The sequence below is a fragment of the Phyllostomus discolor genome, chromosome 5 (genome assembly GCF_004126475.2).
Source record: "Phyllostomus discolor isolate MPI-MPIP mPhyDis1 chromosome 5, mPhyDis1.pri.v3, whole genome shotgun sequence".
Lineage (NCBI taxonomy): Eukaryota > Metazoa > Chordata > Mammalia > Chiroptera > Phyllostomidae > Phyllostomus > Phyllostomus discolor.
In genome coordinates, this window is record NC_040907.2 from 126,377,793 (window position 1) to 126,400,244 (window position 22,452).

Here is a 22,452-nt window from a genome sequence, read left to right on the forward strand (position 1 = left end):
GAACCTGCGACACTTTGGTTCGCAGCCCGCACTCAATCCACTGAGCTACGCCAGCCAGGGTGAGAAATGTGTTTTCTAATGAAAGGTTATGTAATGTGGCCCAGTAGCTAGGAATCCCCCGCCGGTATTTACGGAAATAAGGGGCTAGAGCAGCAGCAGGAGGAAATGGCAGCAGGAGTTCTGTACAAAATCCTCTACAGAAAGCTGCCACTCCTGTTAAACCAAAGAAACGTGGACGCTCTGGTTTGCTCGGGGTGCTACAATAAAGCACCACAAGTTGGATGGGTTAAACAACAGAAGTTTACTGTCTCAGTGCTGGGGCCCAGCAGTCTGGAGACCGGGGTGCCGGCAGGGTCACGCTCCCTCTGCCGAAGTTGGGGGAGCTGCTCCAGGCCTCTCCCTGCTCGTCGCAGCTCCTGGCGAGTGGCAGCATCACCCTAATCTTCACACAGCATTCTCCCTCATGCTTCTTTGTGTCCAAATTTCCCCTTTTTATAAGGAGACCAGTCACACCGGGTTAGGCCCCGCTACTCCGGTGTGATCTCATCTGGAGTAACTACACCGATGGTGGCCCTGTTTCCACAGGAGGCCATGCCCTGAGGGCGGGGGTGGGAGGGGTCGGGTTTAAGACTTCAACGTATGAATTGTTGTGGGACACAGCTCAACCTGTAACAGCTCCCAAGGAGAAGCTTTGCGTATTTAGAAAGCTCTCTGCTTTATCGATGCTGAATTGAATTTGCACGTGAAAGCCAAAAAGAAATCCTATCTCCGAAGACAACAGCTGTTCTACAAACATTTCATGAGATTTGACCTTGTGCCAGGCACTCTTTCAGATGCTGGGGGCAGTGTTAGGCAGACGAGGTTGCTCTAATAGGCTCACTATGCCCGTTATGTTTGGCAAAGCCCAAACCTCAATGGCTTAAAGAAAGTCTACTCCTCACTCACACAGAGTTGGCAGCCACCCTCTGTGTGGTAGCTCAGCACGGTGCCTCCATATTAGTGGGCTTTCTCATGCTGTCGCCACATTAGAAGAACGTGTTAGAGTCTTGTACTAGTGATGACATGCTCCTGCCCAGAAGTGACATACGTCATAGATGCTTTCATTTCATCGGCTGACATGAGCCTCATGGCCATGTCTGACCATGAGGTGAAGCCCTACCACTTACTTTTAATGGGAATACCAAGTGCTTCGAAACATTGTCTAATTTAATACACAGAAGAGTAATATCTTCTTTCTCTATCTGTCCCCTTAATGAGAAGAGATTTGGAGGACCTACATAACTTGCCCAAGGTCTCTCAGATAGTAAGGGACAGGGTAGGACTTAAACTCAGTCATCTAGCTTTAAAACTGAGAGTTTATCCATTTTACATTGTTTCTTAGTCTTCACAATCATTATTAATGGGGACTTAATTCATCAAACTGATTATACCTCTTTGGTTAAACTTTGTTGTTTCTAATGTTTAGCTCTTTGTTATCTTTGGGCATAGCCTTTTTCCTTTGGGGTAATTTTCTAAGGATACATTTTCCAGGGTAATCGCAAGGTCATGTAATATAAACATCATTGTTCCTCTTATTTTCTGCAAGGCTTTTTGTTTCTTTGTTTTGTTTTTTTGCCAGTTTTTGAGGCAACATATGATTGTATTTGTTTGCCCAGGGGTTTGGAAGATACACAGAGCTGACTATTTTACCATGGTTAAATTGCTATTTGAGCATTAACTTTCCCATCTGCGAAATGGTGCTAATATCATCAGAAGGTGGAGGGGATGTAGGTGAGGGGCTCGGCCCTGAGCCAGGCTCAGAGCAGGGGCCTGGTGAAGGCTGTTTGTTCACAACTGCAATCTCAACAACACTGAGTGTGACCGGGACATTTTTTCAGGAATGTGGAACGCTGGCGCAGCTGTGTCAAGGCTCCGAGCGAGAACTCAGACTGGAAATTCAGAACTTGCCTTCGCCACCACCGAGCCCCGGCCCACAGGTGCTGCAGCCACAGTGGCTGCTACGTCCTGACGACCCGCATGTTTGCTGTGCAGGGGGTTCCACTGTGCTTTTGCACGGAGTGTTCTTTAGATTTAGAAACAGCCTCCCCTGCTGCTTTCTGGGAGTCCAGGCAGAAGGGAATTTGCTTTTACGCTGACAAATGTTCTGTGCAAGTTGCTTCCTGGTGGACAACTATTTATTGAAAAGTTAAACTTTGGTCAGCTGTCACAAGTTCATTGCTTCCCCTATCGGTCTTTGGGATCTTTCCCTTAGTTATTATAAAACCTTTAAATTAATAGAAAACATTCACCAGGAGTAAGACTAAGCAATGAAAATCACAAGGTTGTGACGATCCGAATTTAAAAAGAAGTGAGAGTAACTTGGCGATCTCTGTCAAAATATTCATACTTACCCTTTGAGTCAACAATTCAGCTCTAAGAATTCATTCCAGTCAACTAAGAATAGTCAGTCAACCAGGCATACAATATATGGCAGCTTTGTTTAACATAGCAAACCTGGAAAAATACTTAACTAGCCAATTGAGGAATGGCTAAAGATATTATCTCTACCATGTAGCAGTTGAAGAATGAAGTCACTGCATGGGCTGATATGGAAAAGAGGTTCAACATATAGAAGTGGTAGCACTCCATAGTAATCAGCTACAGCCTGTGGGCCAACCCTAGCCTGCTGCCTGTTTGGTAATAAAATTTCATAGGGACATGGCCACACCCACTCATCTACGAATTGCTGTGGCTGCTTTCAAGCTAGATGGAGAGTTTAGTAGGCCCACATAGCTGAAAATATTTACAATTTGATCCTTCACTGAAAATGTTTGCCAAACCCTGTCCTATCCACAATTCTATTTGTGTTTTTCACAAAGGGAGCATTGAGGGGAGAGAGATGCATTAATGGACATGTTTGTTATGGGCATAGGCAATTCTGGAAACAAACAAAAACAAACCACAGCCAACCGTGACTATCTCAGCGGGGCAGGAATACAGCATTAAGCATGGGAGAAGTGGGGTCCAGGGAGTTTCCTTTCGTGTTATAAGCCCTGTGCTCTAAATAGTTTTCCTAAAAGCACGCATGACTGGTTTTAAAGTGGGGTAGGAGGAGGCCAACGGATAGTGCTCAGCACAGCTGGTGGCAGAGGCCTGCCCTGGCTCAAGGCGGCCGCCCTCCCTGTGGCCCCTTACCCAGAACACTGAATCGCTTGAGGTATCTGTGTGAAAAAAATAAAATAAAATTATATATCTATATATCTATATATCTATATCTATATCTATCTATATCTATCATCTCCTGAATTAGAACTGGGAGGGGTTGGGCCCTGAAACCTGATTTTTAACCAAGGGAGGGAGACAGGGAGAGAGAAACAGAGCTGTGAGACAGAAACATCCACTGGTTGCCCCTCCCAGTGCTGAACCGGGCCCAAACCCACAACCCAGACAAGTGCACTGACAGGGAATCGAATCCTCAGCCTTTCGGTCTGTGGGACGACACCCAACTGAGCCACACCAACCAGGGTCCCGGGTGATTTTAACAATGATGTTTGAAACCACTGCCCCAGTCATAAATCTCAGACACCAGCGGAAAATTTCTCAGGGGGTGTAATGTGCTCAGTTTGAACGTCCACCACAGCAGCAGCAGCAGCAGTAATGGCTCCCATTTTGGAGTGCTTCCTACGTGCTGGGCCCCGCACCACAGGCCTTATGTGCTTCATCTCACTTAATTCTGCAATCCTGAGCGAGGGAGGCTTAGTGACCTGCCTGAGGTCTCTGAGCGCCCGGCTGCCGGGTAGAGAACCGGGAGAAAGAGACACCATCCCAGCTCTACTGCCCTCCCCGCAGGATGAGTTAGTTTTGTCTTTCACCTGGCAGGCCATGGAATGCTGGATACACTTCATGAGATGGTCTTGAGCCTAACCAGCGTGGTCGCCTTCAGCATACAACGTTGACACTCACAAAATGAGGAGCTTGACCTGGGCCCCCTGGAAGGCTTCTTCCAGCTCTGACACCCATGCCTCCAGCTTAAAGCAGCTCTGTTGCTCTCCACAGTGAGAGTGTTCCACGGTGACCTGCGGTTCCTTGCTGTTGCACCCCTGACCCCAGGCCCTCCTCCTCCAGCAGGCCCACGTGGCCCTCACTGTGGAAGCAGATGAGGTCCCTGTCCTGCATCCTGCTCCATGTCTATTTCCCTGGCATGGCTGTCTCCTCCCAGCTTATACATGGTGAGCAGGGAACTTGGGTCCCTAAACAGCCTGCCAGCTCCTCACTGGCAGAGGCCAGGCCACGGTCATGTTTATACCGTCGTCCAGCATAGCACTGAGTCCATAGCAGGAGTTCAGTGAATAACTTTTGATGGCTTCTCAAACAGTCAGAAAGGTGACTGTGCTGCCCTCCTCAAGCGGACAGAGCCAGCACCTAGTGACTGCCTGCTTCTACTAAGAAGACGTCGACTGCGCGCCACTGTGGAGTGAGTCGTGCTCTCCACGCAGACTCCACACCCCACAGGGACACAGCGTGTGCCAGGGGGTACTAAGGCCACAGGGCAGAGCCCGAGCAGAACCCCGAGGCTTCTGTTCTACCAGAGAGTGAATAATCACAAGGTTACACTATTCCGGGGCAAATTACTATTTGTGGCTTCCGTCTTAGGGCTGCACCACCAGATCCCCGGAGTCAACGTTGAGTCTCTTGATTTCGAAGTAAAATCAAAGTGTAAGGAAACAGCTCTGTGCAGGGAGTCATGCCTCCAGCTCTGCGTGACGTGAGCAGATCTTTCCACCTTTTGGGGCCTCATCTGTGCACTAAGGTAGGGGGCTCCCACCTTGAGCATGTACTTTAAGATGGAAGATGTAATGTCTCTATGATCTGATACAGTCCAGTTGAGCAGGGATGGGGTAGAGAATCATCCTCTCTGTGACTGAAGGGAACAAGGTGGGCAGCTGGGGGACTGATATTAAGGCTCGAGTCTCATGGGCATGATTCTGAACTTGAACCTGCAGACCACAAAGAATGGTCATGACTGTTTGCTGTGTCAGGATGTATTCACAGCTTCTCTTGGAGGATGTGGCACGACACCTTGGAACCCGAGGTGTGTCTTGTTAAGATGAAGTGCTGTGGTCGGCTTTGGCATCCCCTCCCAGCTTCCTGCCAGGGTGGTGATGTGCAGTGACGGGAAGTTAAAGATTGTGGTTGAAGTCACAAGAACGAGAACTTCAGGGTGAGGAGGGCACCTTTAGGGGCCCACCCAGCTCGGTCTTTAACCTCAGTTGCCTTCTGTGCAGCCTCTCTTAGGAACAGAGAAGGAATCTACCAGAAGGATTTGAGTAGGGTATAACAGGGAGAATTGAGCTCCCTTATTTATGAAAAAAATCCTGTTCCTAAGGAACAATGGAGGGAAGCGGGAGGTCCAGGGGATTACCAAGAGTGGTATAGATCTGTTTCCCCTTCACTTCAAAGCTTCACGAGTGCTGCGTGCCAGGCGCTGAAGTCCTAGGGATGCAGCTGGGAAGATGATGGTGAACTTTCTGTTATACACGATGTTCTGTATTTGTGGGCAAGCAACACGTTCAAAACAGATTTCAAAAAATAATAGATAAGCTTCCCCCATTGGTAATGGTGGTGCAGTAGTTAGAGAAAGAGGATTCTATAAGTAGTACTTACTTATTTTACAAAAATTGAAAAACACACACAAAACAAATAAATGTGATGACTGCATGTGCTTCAGCAGAAAAGGACATGTATGTACTGTGTACAGGCAGACACATATATACATATACACACCTGCACACATATATATGTAATAAATAGCCGATCCTCATCATCTCTTATTATTCAGATTCCAAATTGACTAATTTGCCTACTCCTTACAATTTATCTGTAACCCAAAACTCAATACTTGCAGTGTTTTCATGGTCATTTACAGACGTGCAGAGGGGTAAAAATTTGAGTCACCTGATAGGCACGTTTGCAGCCGAGGTCAAATGGAGACAGTCTGCTTTCTTGTTTCAGCTCTCACATTGTGAACAGGGTCCTTCTGTGGCCTGGTTAGTGAGTGGTTTTGCATTTGTGCGCTTTTTGTTGGTGACTCTGCTGCTTAAAGCAGTTCCCAGGTGTAGTGTGGTGCTCAGCGCTCCCTAATGTTCCTGACAAAGACTGTGTGGTTGGCGCGTTTGAGGGAGGAGATGCAGGCACCAGGTGAGCTTTGCTCAGGTGTGAGTTCCACTGCTGCTGGCCATGAGTCCGATATGAACAAACCAACAAACCATGTTAAAGAAGTTGTGTCTAAGCAGAAACACACATCAAGTTACGTGTTGACCAGCTGGTGTACTGAAAATGTGAACAGACGATTGCAAGAACCTGGCTCTTTATTTCCCCTAGGAGACGTGGTTCGGTACATGCTAGTTCAGTGTTTGAGGTGACTTTATAGAACAGAACTGCTGTGAATAATGAGAATTGCCTGAATATAGATACACACATGTATATGTATATGTGTGTGTGTGTGTATATTTACTGATGAAACAAAATCGGGAAGTTGATTTATGCCTTTGTAACCTGTTATTTCAGCCTAATATGATATAAGCTTTTCTCCATTTATAAAGATATTCAACACTATAGAAAGTGACTTAGACAATGAATTAGTTACATAATGAAGATATAGAATAGTTCACTTAACCAATCCCCTATGATTCGACTTTTGGTTTATTTCCAGTTTCTTTTGGTTTTAAATAATTGCTACAATGAATAAACATTTTCAAAAATAAACCTCAAGAACTATCTGATTTTTCCTGAGGATGAATTCCAAAAAGTGGGCCTACAGGGCCACTGAGTGTGTAGATTTATGAGGATTTTTGATGTGAGCTCAGCCGGCCTCCAGAAACATCTTACCAGTTTGCCTTCTTCCAAGCTGCTTACGAAAGCGCTTCAAATCTTAGGGTTTTGAACATAATAAAAATATCTCTTAGTCGATTAAATGTACTTTCTCTTTCCTCCTCGTAATTTCTAACTAAGGCTCAAAAGAATGCTCTAACCTTGCGTGTTTCTAACTTCAGGGAACACCACGATTGCCTTGGGGGCTTGCTAAAACCGATCACTGGCCCCACCCCAGGGAGCCTGCTGGCTCGCATCTGCGGTGGAACCTGAATATTCGGGTTTCTCTGCTGGTCTGCAGACTGTGCTTGGAGAGCACTGCATCGGGAGAGGCTGTCTCAATTCACGGCGAAAGCCAAGTTTTTCCTACAGGTCCTGCCTTATGCTGTCCTGTGGACTGTGCTAAGCATTGTCTGACTCTGTATCTGCTTCTTACAATATCACCTGTGGAATATGGACTTCGCACGCTTGCTAATGTCTGATAAGCATGTGTTGCGAGTCGACCCAGTGGTGGCACTGAGCTACGGGGCTAAGAGCCAGGCTGACAGAATACCATAATTTCATGCTCTTTGTCTTCAAGAAGTCCACTGGCAAGAAGACACATAAAAACATTTTATAGATGAGGAGAAAGTAGATCCCCTTGTACACTGCTGGTGGGATTGTAAAATGGCGCAGCCACTTGGAAAACAGTTAGACAGTTCCTTAAAAAGTTAAAAACATGGAATTACCCTATCATCCAGAAATTCCACTCCTAGGAAAATACCCAGGAGAACATATGTCCGCTCAAAAAATTGTACAAAAATATTCATAGCAGCATTATTCCTGATAGCCAAAAAATGTAAATTCTCCAAAAGTCCATCAACTGATGAATGGATACACAAAATGTGGTATAGCCATAAAGTGGGGTGTTTCTTTGCCAGGAAAAGGAACGAAGTACTGCTCCACGCCAGCGTGGATGGGCCTCGAAAACATCATGCATGCTAAGTGAAAGGAGCCAGACACAAAATGCCAAATATTGTATGATTTCTATTCACACGAAAGTCTAGAATAGGCAAATCCATAAACAAAGAAAGTAGATCATTGGTTGCCAGAGGCTGAGGGATGAGGAGGAGGAAAGGATAGTGAAGCTACTGGGTTTGGGGTTTCTTTTTGGGATAGTGCAAAATTTCTAAAATTGGGGTGATGCTTGCCCAGCTCTGTGAATATACTGAAAACCACTGAATTATGCACTTTCAGTGGGTGAATTCTATGCAATTAGAATTATACCTCATTGAAGCCATAGCCCCAAAATGAGATGCTGTAATGGTAGAGATGAAGCAGAGGGACCATAAGGATGGGGGCCCGCCTGGGAATGGCTGACTAGGGAGCCTGCTTCACCTGAATCCTGAGCTACAAGGCGCAGTAGAGACCGAAGGGTGTTCTAGGCAGAGGGAGTGGCTCCCGCAAAGGCTCAGAGACAAGAAGGCTCCCGTGGCTGAAGAGGATGTTGATGATAATACTTGACATTTGTTGAATGTTTGGATTGTGCTACAAACTAAAAGTAAATAATCTTATTTAATCTTCATAAAAACCATTTCTTCATTCACCTGGTTAGTTCCTGAACAAATTTCACGGGAGTAACAACTACATGCCAGGCACTGTGCTAGCCACTGCAGGCCCTGTAATGAGGTCGACACTATTATCCATTTTCTGCATATTGAGGCTAAATAAGTTACTCAAAGTTACAGAGCAGTTAAGTGGGAGAACTGGGATTCAAATCCAGGCCATCTGACTACAGAGCCTGTTTTCAATAAACATTATAATCTTATACACACCCATAAATACTCATAATTCAACTCAAATGCATAAATACCATCATACTTTTCTTTCTCTCCCCCCCTTCTCTCTTTCTCTCACTTTCCATCTTTTTTTTCCAGCTTTGGGATAACACTGACATGTAAAGTGCTATAAGGTTAAGGCATACCACATGTTGATGTGATATATTTATATATTGTAAAATTATTACCACCACAGTGTTAGCTAACGCCTCCATCAAAATCATATCACATAATCACTGTTTCCTTTTTTGTGGTGAGAACATTTAGATCTACTCTCTTAGCAACTTTCAAGTATACAATACAGTACTTTTAACTAGAGTCACTATGCTGCACATTAGATCCCCAGAACTCAATCATCTTATAACTAGAAGTTCGTACCCCTTGATCAATAACTCCCTAGTTTCCTCACTCCTCAGCCCGTGGTAACAACCACTCTGCTCTCCCCTTCTGAGCTTGGCCTTTTTACATTCTGTGTATGGTAGCCCCCGCTTATCCACGGGGTCACTCCAAGTCACCCAGCGGATGCCTGAAACTGCAGGTAGCACTGGACCCCATGTACATGATGTTTTTTCTTCCACATACACACCTGTGATAAAGTTTAATTTAGAAGTTAGGCACAATAAGAGATTAACAGCTAATAATAGAATACTTATAACAACATATTATAATAAAAGTTGCATGACTGTGGTCTCTCTCTCTCTAATTGTACTGTATTCACCTTCTGCTTCTTGTGATGGTGTGAGGGGATAAAATGCCAAACCTACCCCCCAACTGTGCAACTATGCCCCTACTGGCAAAAAAAAAAGGGGGGGGCGGGGTGTCACTTATTTCAGAAAATTCCTCGCTGAAGTCTTCATGTGCTTTCTGAGTGACACATTGCTGTCAAGGGGGACACGTTTTCTGATCGTGTTTTCTACCCACAAATGAGTGTTTCTTCTGTGTTAACTAGGCACTTTTCACGCACCACAGCTGTAATTTTTGCGGTTTAAGGTGCATAGCTAAACTAGCACACATTTCTTTTTCCTTCTTCACAATTTCATGGCTAAAAGATTCATTCTTACCATAGATCTTAGCAACCTTGACATGTGATTTTTTTTTTCTTTTCATAAGTTGAGAACTTTCACCTTTTCCCTTAAAGGAAACATTTTACAGCTATTCTTTGGCATATCCGAATTGCCTGCATCTCTACTCTTGCACTTCAGAGCTGTTATTAAATAAAATAATGGTTACTTGAACACAAGCACTGTGGTACCACATAGCTGATCTGATAACTGAGTGAGCTACTGAATGTCTAATGGGCAGGTACCATATGTAGTGTGGAAGCACTAGACACAGGGATGATTCACACCCCAGGTGGGACAAACTAGGATGGTGGGAGATTTCCTCACACTACTCAGAACGGTGTGGAATTTAAAACTTAAGAATTGTGCCCTGACTGGTGTGGCTCAGTGGGCATTGTCTTGCAAACCTTAAAGTTGCTTGTTTGATTCCCAGTCAGGGCACAGCCCTGGGTTGTGGGTCAGGCCCCTTGTTGGGGGTATTTGAGAGGCATCAATGTTTTTCTTCCTCTCGTTCTCCCTCCCTTCCTTCTTTCTAAACATAAATAAATAAAATCTTTAAAAAAATTTTTAAGACTTTTTTACTTCTGCTAATACAAAATAACATTGAATGTAAAGTTATTGTTTCGGCCCATGGTTGACCACAGGTAACTGAAACCGCAGAAAGCAAAACTGTGGATCAGGAAGGCACTACTGTATAAATGATATCTCACAGCAGGGGTGTCAAACTCATCTTCATGGGGGCAACATCAGCCTCGAGGTCGCCTTCAAAGGGCTGGATGTAATTTTAGGACTGTATGCATGTAACTGCTCCTTAACTAGGGACAAGGAGCTCTACGTTCTGCCCTTTCAAGGTAACCGTGAGGCTGATGTGGTCTCTGGTGAAAATGAGTTTCACACCTCTGTTTATAGTATTTGTCTTTATCTGACTTATTTCACTTAGCATAATGGCCTCCAGGTCCTTCCATGTTGTTGTAAATGGCAGGATTTCCTTCTTCCACATGGGGGAACAATATTTCATTGTACACACCACATCTTCTTTACCATTTAGCTATTGATGGACTTCAGGTTATTTCCATGTTTTGCTATTATAAATAATGCTACAATGAACACAGGATGGCAGATGTCTCTTCAATGTCTCATTTCATTTCTTTTGGATATATATCCACACGTGGAATGGCTGGATCATAGGATAGCTCTGTTTTTTATTTTTTGAGACACCTCAATACTGTCTTCCACAGTGGTTGCACCAACTTACATTCCCACCAGCGGTGCGCACGGGTTCCCCTTTCTCCACATCCACCCCAACACTTGCTATCTCTTGTCTTTTTTTATCTATTTTTTAAAATTTTTATTTTAATTGTTGTTCAAGTACAGTTTTCTGTCTTTTACTCCCATTTCAGTGCCCCCCAGCCCTTCCCACCTTCCTCCTGTTTCCACCCCCCCTAGTTTTTGCCCATGTGTCCTTTATACTTGTTCCTGCAAACCCTTCCCCTTTTCCCCTGAAATTCTCTCCCCTCTGGTCATTGTCAGCTTGTTCTCTATTTCAGTGTCTTTGGTTATATTTTGCTTGCTTGTTTGTTTTGTTGTTTAGGTTCCTGTTAAAGGTGAGATCATATGGTATTTGTCTTTCACTGCCTGGCTTATTTCACTCAGCACAATGCTCTCCAGTTCCATCCATGCTGTCACAAAGGGTAGAAGCTCCTTCTTTCATCTCTTGTCTTTTTGATGACAGCCATTCTAACAGTTGTGAGGTGATAGCTCATTGTGGTTTTGATTTGAGTTTCCCTGATGACTAGTGACCTTGAGCACTTTTTCATGTACCTGATGCCAGCTCTATGTTTTCTTAGAAAAAAGGTCTATTCAGTCGCTCTACCCACAGGTGGCAAACACAAGGACCACAGGCTGAATCCGGCCCTCTACCTTGTTTTATCCACCTGGCACCTTGTTTCTTCTACCTGGTGGCAGCACTGAGCTCTTGCTTAACTGTTAAGGAGTGGTCACATTTATACAGTTCTAAAATTATGTTCGGCCCTTTGAAGGCAACCACAAGGCTGATGTGGCCCCTGGTGAAAATGAGTTTGACACTCCTGCTCAAATCAGATCCCATTTTGAATCAGATTTTTTTTTTTTTGCTACTGAGTTGTATGAGTTCTTTATATGTTCTAGATGTTAACCCCTTATCAGATATATAATTTACAAATATTCTCTCCCATTCCATAAGTGGCCTTTTAATTTCATTGTCTCTTTTGCTGTGTGGAAGCTTTTTAGTTTGATGTAGTCTCAGCTCTTAATTTTTGCTTTTGTTGCTTGTGCTTTGGGTGTCATATCCATAAAGTTGTCATCAAGATCAATGTTGAAGAACTTTTCTTTCATGTTTTCTTTTATGAGTTTTATAGCTTCAGTTCTTGTGTTTAAGTCTTTAATCCATGTTGAGTGAAATTTTGTGTATGGTGTAAGATAGGCGTCCAGTTTCATTCTTCCACATGTGGCTGTCCAGCTTCCCCAGCACCACTTACTGAAGATGCTATCTTTCCCCATTGAGTATTCTTGGCTGTCTTGTCACACACTGGCTATATATATATGTGTATATATATATATATATGTATATATATATACATATATATATATATATATATATATATATATATATATATATTTATTGGGCTCCTGATTCTGTCCATTTGGTCTATGTCTCTATTTTATGTCAGTTGCATACTGTTTTGATTACTACAGCTTTGTAGTATAATGTGAAGTGATATCATCATCTGAATAGATGCAGAAAAACATCTGACAAAACACAACATCCTTTCATGATAAAAATGTTCAACAAATTGGTTACAGAAGAAACATAACTCTCCTGGCTGGCGTAGCTCAGTGGATTGAACACAGGCTGCGAACCAAAGTGTTGCAGGTTTGATTCCCAGTCAGGGCACATGGCTGGGTTGCAGGCCATGACCCCCAGCAACCCCACATTGATGTTTCTCTCTCTCTCTTTCTCCCTCCCTTCCCTCTCTAAAAATAAACAAAATAAAATCTTAAAAAAAGAAACATAGCTCAACACAATAAAGATCTTATATGAAAAACCCGTAACCAACCTTATACTAAATGGTGAAAGGTTGGAAAACTTTTCTGCTAAGATCAAAAACAAGCCAAAGATGCCTACTCTCACCACTACTATTCCACACAGCACTGGGAACCCTGGAGAGGCCAGTCGGGAAAGAAGAAGACATAAAAGGCATCTAAGTGGGTAAAGAAGTAGTAACATTGTCTTTGTTTACAGATTATATGATCTTATTATAGAGAAAATATAGACTCTATATTTTCTAAAGACTCTATAGTTCTAAAGACTCACCCCAAAACTGTTAGAACTATTCAACAAACTCAGTAAAGTTGCAGGATACAAAATCAATACACAGAAATCAGTAGCATTTCTGTACACAGACAATAAAACATCTGGAAAAGAAATAAGGAAAATAATCCCATTCACAATAGCATCAAAAACAATAAAATTCTTAGGAATAAAGTTTACCAAGGAGATGTAATATCTGTATACTGAAAACTATAAGACTTTGATGAAAAAATTGACAAAGGCACAAATATTTTGTGTCTATGGATCAGAGGAAGATGTTACAATATCTATACTACCCAAAGCCATCTAGATTCAATGAGACCCTATCAAAATTCCAATGGCATTTTTCACAGAAACGGAAGAACAATTCTGAACTTGTGTGAAACCACAAAAGACCCTGAATAGCTAAAGTGATCTTGAGAAAGAAGAACATAGCTGGAGGTATCACGTTAATGTCAGTCATTTCCTTCGTCTGTCTGTGCCCCTCTGCCCCTGCCCTTCCCTCCTGGCAGTCCTCACCCTCCGAACTCAGATTTTCTGTGGGGGAGGCTTGAGACTGAAATAGTTTTATTTATTTTTAAATAAAATTTTAGTTTAAAGGTATTTTTAGGTTGACAGAAAATTGCAAAATAGTACAGAAAGTTCCCATATACCCCACACCCCACTTCCTCATTATTAACATCTTACATTACTATGGCACATTTGTTATAATTAATGAATCAATATTGATACATTGTTTTTAATTAAGGCCCACACTTTATTTAGATTTCTTTTCTTTTTAAGATTTTATTTATTTATTTTTAGAAAGAGGGGCAGGGAAGGAGAAATAGAGGGAGAGAAACATCCATGTGTGGTTGCCTCTCGTGCACCCTGCATTGGGGACCTGGCCCGCAACCCAGGCCTGTGCCCTGCCTGGGAAACAAACCAGTGACCCTTTGGTTTGCAGGCCCGCGCTCAATCCACTGAGCCACACCAGCTAGGGCCAGATTTCTTTTTTTACCTAACATGTTTTTCTGTTTCAGGATCCCGTCTGGTATCTCACCTTACATTTAGTTGCCATGTCTCCTTAGGTTCCTCTTGGCTGAGACAATTGCTCAGGCTTCTCTCTCTTTCTTTTTTTTTTTTTTATGATCTTGACAGTTTTGAGGAGTACTGGCCAGGTGTTTTGCAGAATGTCTCTCACATGGGATTTGTCTGATACTTTTCTCTTTGATTAGACTAAGGTACTGTGTTCCAGGGAGGAAGATCACAGAAGTACAGTGCCGTTGTCTTCACATCATATGTGGGGCACACACTAGCAATGTGAGGGATCACCGTGGCCGTTAAGCTTAATCACCTGGCGGAGGGCCCTAGGTACTTTCACCACAGCATCTTTGCCATAGACATTTTAGTGACAGGACTAATTGGCCGTGAGGCAATTCTGCTATAAAAAAAAAGGATAAAATAAGTGGTTGACAGCTTGGTGGTTGGTTTGTTTGGTTTCATTTCTCCGTTGACTCGTGGACTGCCCTCAGCAGATTTAATGTATTTAATTAAGCCAGTTTTCAGTTAGGTTTCATTTCTCTACTGATGAATCAATGACCTCCAACATATTTAACACGTTTAAACTGTCAGTTTGGTTTCATTTCTCTACTGACAAACTTATCACAGCTATTCCCATTTTTCTAGCGTATATAAATCTCAGGTAGTCCTCATCACGGTCTACACAGTGACAGGTAGACATGGTGCTGGACTTAAAATAGTTAGCGATTCTTCTAGATGGTGATGATTTGGCCCAAGAACTGTCTGATGTTGAAACATGCTACACCAGGAGTACAAAGAGAGGCTGGGGGCCCTCTTTGAGGCTGCAGAGTTGAACCCCTGTTTCCCATAGAACAGAGACGAGTGCTTAGGTACAATCCGTCACATAAAATGAGCTATTTGTGTAGTATTGCTGTGAATCTACACACATTTCAAATGAATTCAAATATTTTGCACTTTATAATAAAGTGTTTTTAATTTTGCTAGATCCTTTTTAAAAAAATATATATTTTATTGATTATGCTATTACAGTTATCCCATTTCCCCCCCTTCATTCCCCTCCACCCTGCACACCCCCTCCCACCCATATTCCCCCCTTTAGTTCATGTCCATGGGTCATACATATATAAATGTATGGCTTCTACATTTCCTATACTATTCTTAACTCCCCCTGTCTATTTTCTACCTACCATCTATGCTACTTATTCTCTGCATCTTTTCCCCCTCTCTCCTCCTCCCACTCCCCTATTGCTAACCCACCATGTGATCTCCATTTCTGTGGTTCTGTTCCTGTTCTAGTTGTTTGCTTAGTTTGTTTTTTATTTTGTTTTAGGTGTGGTTGTTAATAAGTGTGAATTTGCTATCTTCTTACTGTACATGCTTTTAATCTTCTTTTCCTTAGATAAGTTTCTTTACCATTTCATATAATAAGGGCTTGGTGATGATGAACTCCTTTAACTTGACCTTATCTGAGAAGCACTTTATCTGCCCTTCCATTCTAAATGAAAGCTTTGCTGGACAGAGCAATCTGGGATGTAGGTCCTTGCCTTTCATGACTTGGAATACTTCTTTCCAGCCCCTTCTTGCCTTCAAGGTCTCTTTTGAGAAATCAGCTGACAGTCTGATGGGAACTCCTTTGTAGGTAACTGTCTCCGTTTCTCTTCTGCTTCTAAGATTCTCTCCTTCATTTTTACCTTGGCTAATGTAATTATGGTGTGCCTTGGTGTGTTCCTCCTTGGGTCCCACTTCTTTGGGACTCTCTGAGCTTCCTGGACTTCCTAGAAGTCTATTTCCTTAGCTAGAATGGGGAAGCTCTCCTTTTTTATTTGTTCCAATAACTTTTCCACTTGTTGCTCTTCCTCTTCTCCTTCTGGTACCCCTATGATTCAGATGTTGGAACGTTTAAAGATGTCCTGGAGGTTCCTAAGGCTCTCCTACTTTTTTTGAATTCTCATTTCTTCATTCTTTTCTGTTTGGTTGTTTCTTTCTTCCTTCTGGTGTACAATGTTGATTTGAGTCCTTTATTTCACTTAGCATAGCCTTCATTTTTTCACCTAATTTGCAATCATGTTCAACCAATTCTGTGAGCATCCTGATTACCAGTGTTTTAAACTGTGTATCTGATAGGTTGGCTATCTGTCACTTAGTCATATTTTTTCTGGAGCTTTGATTGTTCTTTCATTTGGGTCATTTTTCTGTTACCACATAATAGCGCATCTGTTACATAGTAAGGGGCAGAGCCTTAGGTATTCACCTGGGTGGGGAAACCCACGTGGCTGTGTTGTGAAGCTGTATGTGGGGCAGGGATCTGAGAGGAACAATGGCACTTGTTCCTCTCTCTGCTGGTTTTCAGTCACTTCCCCTGTTACCCACAGTCTAATTGGGCCCTTCTGGTGCTGATTCCCATGTGGGTGGGCTTGTGTACATTCTAGACCCTGTGAGTCTCTCCAACGAACTCTCCTGTGAGGCTGGGGTTTCTCCCACTGCTGCCTCAACCCCCACAGGTGTTCTCAGTCAGAGGTTTGAGGCTTTATTTCCCCGTGCTGAAACTCTTGGTTGTGCAGTCTGTCTCGCTTCCCAGTTGTTCCTTCCCGTTTATCTGCAGGTGAATGTGGGACCTCCCAGTCTGCAATCTGCAGCCTTGCCACAAGTCCTCTCTGCTTGGCTGCCTGACTCCACCCCTCCTACCAGCCTCAATGAATATTTCTTCTTTAATTCCTTGGTTGTTGGACTTCCATACAGTTGGACTTTTTTTTTGTCAGTTTTTGTTTTTGTTTTGTTTTGTTTTAATTGTTGTTGTCCTTCTTTTGGTTGTGCTAGGAGACACAATGTGTCCACCTTCGCCTCCATCTTGGCCAGGAGCCCTTGTTAGGTCCTTTTTAATGTCACTCTTTTATTTCTGTGACTTTATCTTTCTTATGGCAAAACTGCCGTGTGGCCAGGTAGTTATGCAGCGAAAATGTGGCAAAAATGCTTGCAACAAAGATGTGTGTGACAAAGGTGCCTATAGCAAAGATACTAAACACACGGGTAAAACATTATTTCTGGGGATGTCTGTGAGGGTGTTTCTGGAAGAGATAAGCATTTGATTCTGGAGACTGAGTGAACAGATGAGCCTTCACCAATGTGAGTGGACATCATCCAATCTGTTGAGGGCCCAAATGAAACAAATACACAACAGGGCAAGTTCTTTCTCCCTGTGTGTTTGGTCTGAGGTGATGCGGACACTGGCCCACAGTGTCCGCGGCGTTATGGATGAGACAAGACAAATTCACATCGACTACTGAGTCCTATGGAAGAAAAGGGATGACACGGCCACTCTCTCAAAAGGAGAACACCCCCACCCTTGCCTTGACAAGCTTTTATTGGCTTAATTTGCATAGGAATACAGGGTTTATATGGAAGGCTCATCAATCATTGTCAGGCAATAATGATCAAACAATAGATAACATTCAAAGAACTTTGAGGGCTTATTATGAGTCAGGGTCAGATAGCTAAAGGGCCATAAAACTTTGGGGAAACAAACTCATTTCATGCTTGAATCCTTATCATTTAAATTGAGGGTATCATTTAAATTGAGGGTATCAAGTTTCACAGGATTTTATACATTCTTTCTTAGGCCTGATCATCCTGGGAACCCGCCCTTTCCAGCACAGGGAGGTTTCCTACCCACCTCCTGCATTGTTTCAGGCTTAAGTTGGGTAGGGGAAGTAAGGCAGGCAAGAGATTAGGAGACTTCTTGCAGACAGAATGAGGACTCAGGCTATGTCAAAGCTGAAGGGCAAGGGTCCATCACCCCCTTTTGCTATAGCTCCCCAAGTCCTTCCCTGAGCCCCTTTGTGACCATGCCTGTCTTAGGTCATCCCTCCCTTGAGGAATCTTATCTGTCATTGCCTAACCAGTCATCCATTTGGGGCCAAATAGGGTGAAGTAAAGGGGGCAGAGGTGGTGCTCCTGCCAGGGAGATAAGCTTTGTTTCCTTAGTGGATTAGGGTTCCAAGATCTCTCACTAAGCCTTAGTGGGGGGGTGGGGGGGGAAGAGGGAGGGTTACAGTTTCTGAAACCAGGCAGGGTGGTTCCCAGCACTGAGGTATCTTACCTTTCCTGCCCCTGGACATCAGAGCTCCTGGTTCTCAGGTCTTCTGACTCTAGGACTTACACCAGCAGCCCCCTCCCCCAAGTTCTCAGGACTTTGGACTTGGACTAAATTATGTACCACTGACTTTCCTGGTTCTCCAGCTTGCAGATAGCAGATCATGGGACCTCTTGGCCTCCATAACTGTGTGAGCCAATTCCTTTAATAAATCTCCTAAGATCTATATCTTTATCTATATCTATATCTATATCATCTATATCTATATCTATATCTATCTAATCTCCTATTGGCTCTGTTTCTCTAGAGATCTCTTGACTAATGCAGTTGCATTTCAGTCTCCATTTTCACTTCTGAGTGCATTTCTAGCTAATGTGAGCATGTGTAGGGATATAAGAATAGGGTGGAGAGAATAATTACACAAAACTCCTCTGCTCAGACCCTCTATTGGCTCTCCAGATCACTCACAATAAAAGCTAAAGTCCTCATAGTGACCCACAAAGCTCTAAAGCTTTTCCCCCTGTTGAGACACAATCCTCTATGAATCTCTTCCATTTCTGTTCTTCTTGGAGCAGTGTGCTGGTAGTCTTTGTTTGGACCTGCTTTTCAAGGATGCTTATATTAGGAACAGCCTTGGGAGACAGACTCTGCCTCTGGGGCAGGGGAGTGTTTGTTTACTGCCCAGTGTAATAATGTCTCCCTCTGGGACAAAGGTCAGGCAGCTTTGCTTGTAGTCCATTATGAAAGATTTCAGTTCCCTAACTTATGGGTTTCTCCCACCCATTATATGGGTGGCATCCACCTAGAATGCTCTGTGTCACCCCAAAGGACTTGGGTGGGGGAGGCAACTGGAAAAGACATAAACATGAATCTCATGCCACTTGCCCAGCTTGAGATGGTAAAATCCTTCATCTCTGCCCCAGGAGTCCCATGTGTCTTGGTATCCACAGAACAGTACTAAGTTATTAGCTTGCAAGTGAGGTAAAAATCTCAGAACCTTCCAAGTTCTTAACTGCCTACCAGCATACATCTCTCACCACATCTGCTACTCCTTCCCTTGTCATCCTGCCTGTCTATACAGTTCCTGGAACCCGCCAAGCACACTCCTGCCTCAGGGCCTTTGCATAAGCTCTGCTGTCAGCCTAAAACATTTACCCCCAGATGTCCTTCAGGTCTTCTCCAAATAACACCTTAGTGGGGTCTTCTTTGACTTCTCTATTTAAAATAGCCTTGCCACCAGTACACGGATGGACTTTTGCTAACCTGATGGTTGAAAATGGTATCTCAGTAAGTTTTAAATTTATCTTTATTATTTTCTATATCTACATACATGGTGGGGCAAAAGTGGGTTTATAGTTGTTCATGTGGAAAATAATACAATGATTAATAAATAATATTACAAGAGTAAACTCTGTTTCACATACACTATAAATTTATTTTTGCCCCATGCTGTATCCTGTAATATCTACTATATTTTTATTATTAGTTTAATGGTTTAAGAGCCATATGTGTTTCCTTTCCTCTGAGCTGACTGGTCCTAGCCTTTGCCTATTTTTCTAACAATAATTAGTCTTTTTCATATTAATTTTTCACTTGCCTTGGATGTAATTCCATATAATTTTTCTCAACTTGTTATATGTTGACTTTATGGTATCATCATCATTATTGTTTTAATATAAAAGTTTTCTATTTTTTGTACTTATATTTATCAATTTTTTATGGCTTCTGGATTTTCAAACAAAACCAGGAAGGCCTTGCCCTGGCTGGGTGGCTCACTTGGCTGGAGCATTGCCCCATACATCAGAAAAGGCTGAGGGTTCGATCTCCTATTGGGGCACATGCCTGGGTTTCTGGTTCAATCCCTGGTCAGGGCATGTGTGGGGCGTGTGCAGGGCTGGGGAGGGGACAGCCAAACGATGTTTCTCTCTCCCACTGATGCCTCTCTCTCTCTCTCTCTATCTCTCTTCCTTTCCTTCCTCTTGCTCTAGAATCAGAGAACATAGCCTCAGGTGAAGATTGAAAAAAAAAAAGAATTAGCTTCTATGAATAGTCTGGTACAATAACTACAGGCAAGAATATATATTTTAAATATTGTATTTGTTTATTTTTAGAGAGAGGGGAAAGAAGGAAGAAAGAGAGGGAGAGAAACATTGATGTGAGAGAGAAACATCAATCAGTTGCCTCTGGAGCACACCCCAACCAGGGATGAATCTGCAACCCAGGCATGAGCTCTGACTGGGAATCGAACTGCAGGATGACGCCCAAACAACTGAGCCACACTGGTCAGGGCAAGAATATTTTGAGGGAAAAAAAACCCCAAGAAGGTCTTCATTTCAAGATTATAAGGAAGTCATCCATACTTTCTTATATTTTTCTAGTATTTTATGGTGTCATTTCAAAATATACAAATCTTTGAATCATTTGGAACTTACTTGATATAATATGTCACTTATAAATTCAATGTTTAGGTTTTTTATCTTATTTTATTTAAAATTGATTTTACCTGGCTGGCATAGTTCAGTGGATTGAGCGCAGGCTGTGAACCAAAGCATCGAAGGTTCGGTTCCCAGTCAGGGCACATGCCTGGGTTGCAGGCTACAGCCCCCAGCAACCAACCGCACATTGATGTTTGTCTCTCTCTCTCTCTTTCCCATCCCTCTATAAAAATAAATAAATTAAAAAATTAAAAAAATAAAATTGATTTTAGAGAGGGAGAGAGAGAGAGAAACATTGATTTGTCATTCCACTTATTTATACATTCATTGGTTGATTCTTGTACGTGCCTTAGCTGGGGATGGAAACCTTAACCTTGGCATTTCGGATGGTGCTCTAAACAACTGAGCTACTTGGCCAGGGCCTCTCTTAGGTTTTTTTTTTGACTACCCAACTGTCCCAACCCTTTTATTATTTATTTAGTTTAAAGCACATAATTGAAACACTTATTGAAAACATACTGTAGAAAAACTGCTGGCATAAACAACAATGCCTCTTTCACACACTTAAGCTGTGGGTACACTGCGGCTGGAGTGCAGGGCGGGGTGGAGGGGCACTTGTCAGCGTGCCAAGGCTACCCAGCTGGGAGGTAGTTTGCAGATCTCCTAAGAACCCGCCTGTGTGCTCCCTCCTTCCTCGTCAGACTCCTCCTCGAAACCATCCTTGTGGTTTGAGAACCCTCCACCTCCTGTAGCCAGATTTCTATCAGGGCCAGTAATCCAATACCTTGGGTTGCACTGGGGCAGCCCTGTGCCTCAGGATGTACACATTGGGGTTTCAAGCTCTATGGACACAGTCCCCCTGGTTTAGCCAAAGCTGGTGAGAAGTCTCAGAACATGGACTGATCCCCTTCTGTATCTTGCAGGATTCAGACTCAATGTAGAAGACCTGCTGGATGAAATTAGAGAAGGTGGTGAGTTTGCCCACCCAGCCCCCTTTAAGTATTGCTGGAGTAGCCAGGTGTCACTTTAATTCTATTTCTGCATGTAATTGGGTCTATTTCTGTACTTGGTTCCATTCATTTGTTTGGCTTTTTGTGTACTAGTACCAAACTGTTTTAATTACTGAGGATCTGTAATACGTTTTAGTATCTGATGGTGCTAGTTCTTTCCTCCTTGTTATATTTTCTCAGAGCTTGTTTCCTGACCAGTATTGCTCTTTTTCCATTGCCATTTGAATTTTAGTAACAAATAGGGTGGTTTAAAAAACACTCATATAACTTATTAATCCTGTTAGTACTTTTTATGAATATTAAAAGAGGTCTTTGTGATATTGAGTCTCCCCACCCATAAATATCATTCATCTTTCCATTGGATTCAGTTTTCTTATTTGTATTGATAAAATGGGAGTATAATTTATGAGATTATTAGTAATCTCAGAATTAAACGAGGAAATGCATGTGAAGGACAAGAACATGCATTAGTAGAGTCAACGTGTTGCTTTGCCGCTCCCTAGTGTATGAACTTGGGCTTGGTTATTTCGGTCCTCTCATTTGTAAATTGGGGATATTAACGGTATCCTCTTCACAAGACTGTAATAAGGGTCAAATCAGACGAGGCATGCCATGTACTCAGTGCACTGCCTGGAACACAAGTTTTTTAAGAATATTAAAAAACAGGCTGTCATGGTGCAACGTGACTTAAAGCAAAAGCTTGCAGGGATCCACCTTAGATCGAGGGCTCTCGGGTTCTTTCCAAGAACCTACGTAATTGTCGGTCACCCTTCTCAATATTCCCCTTGAGCCTCAGAAAGCAGTCGGATTTGAAGTCG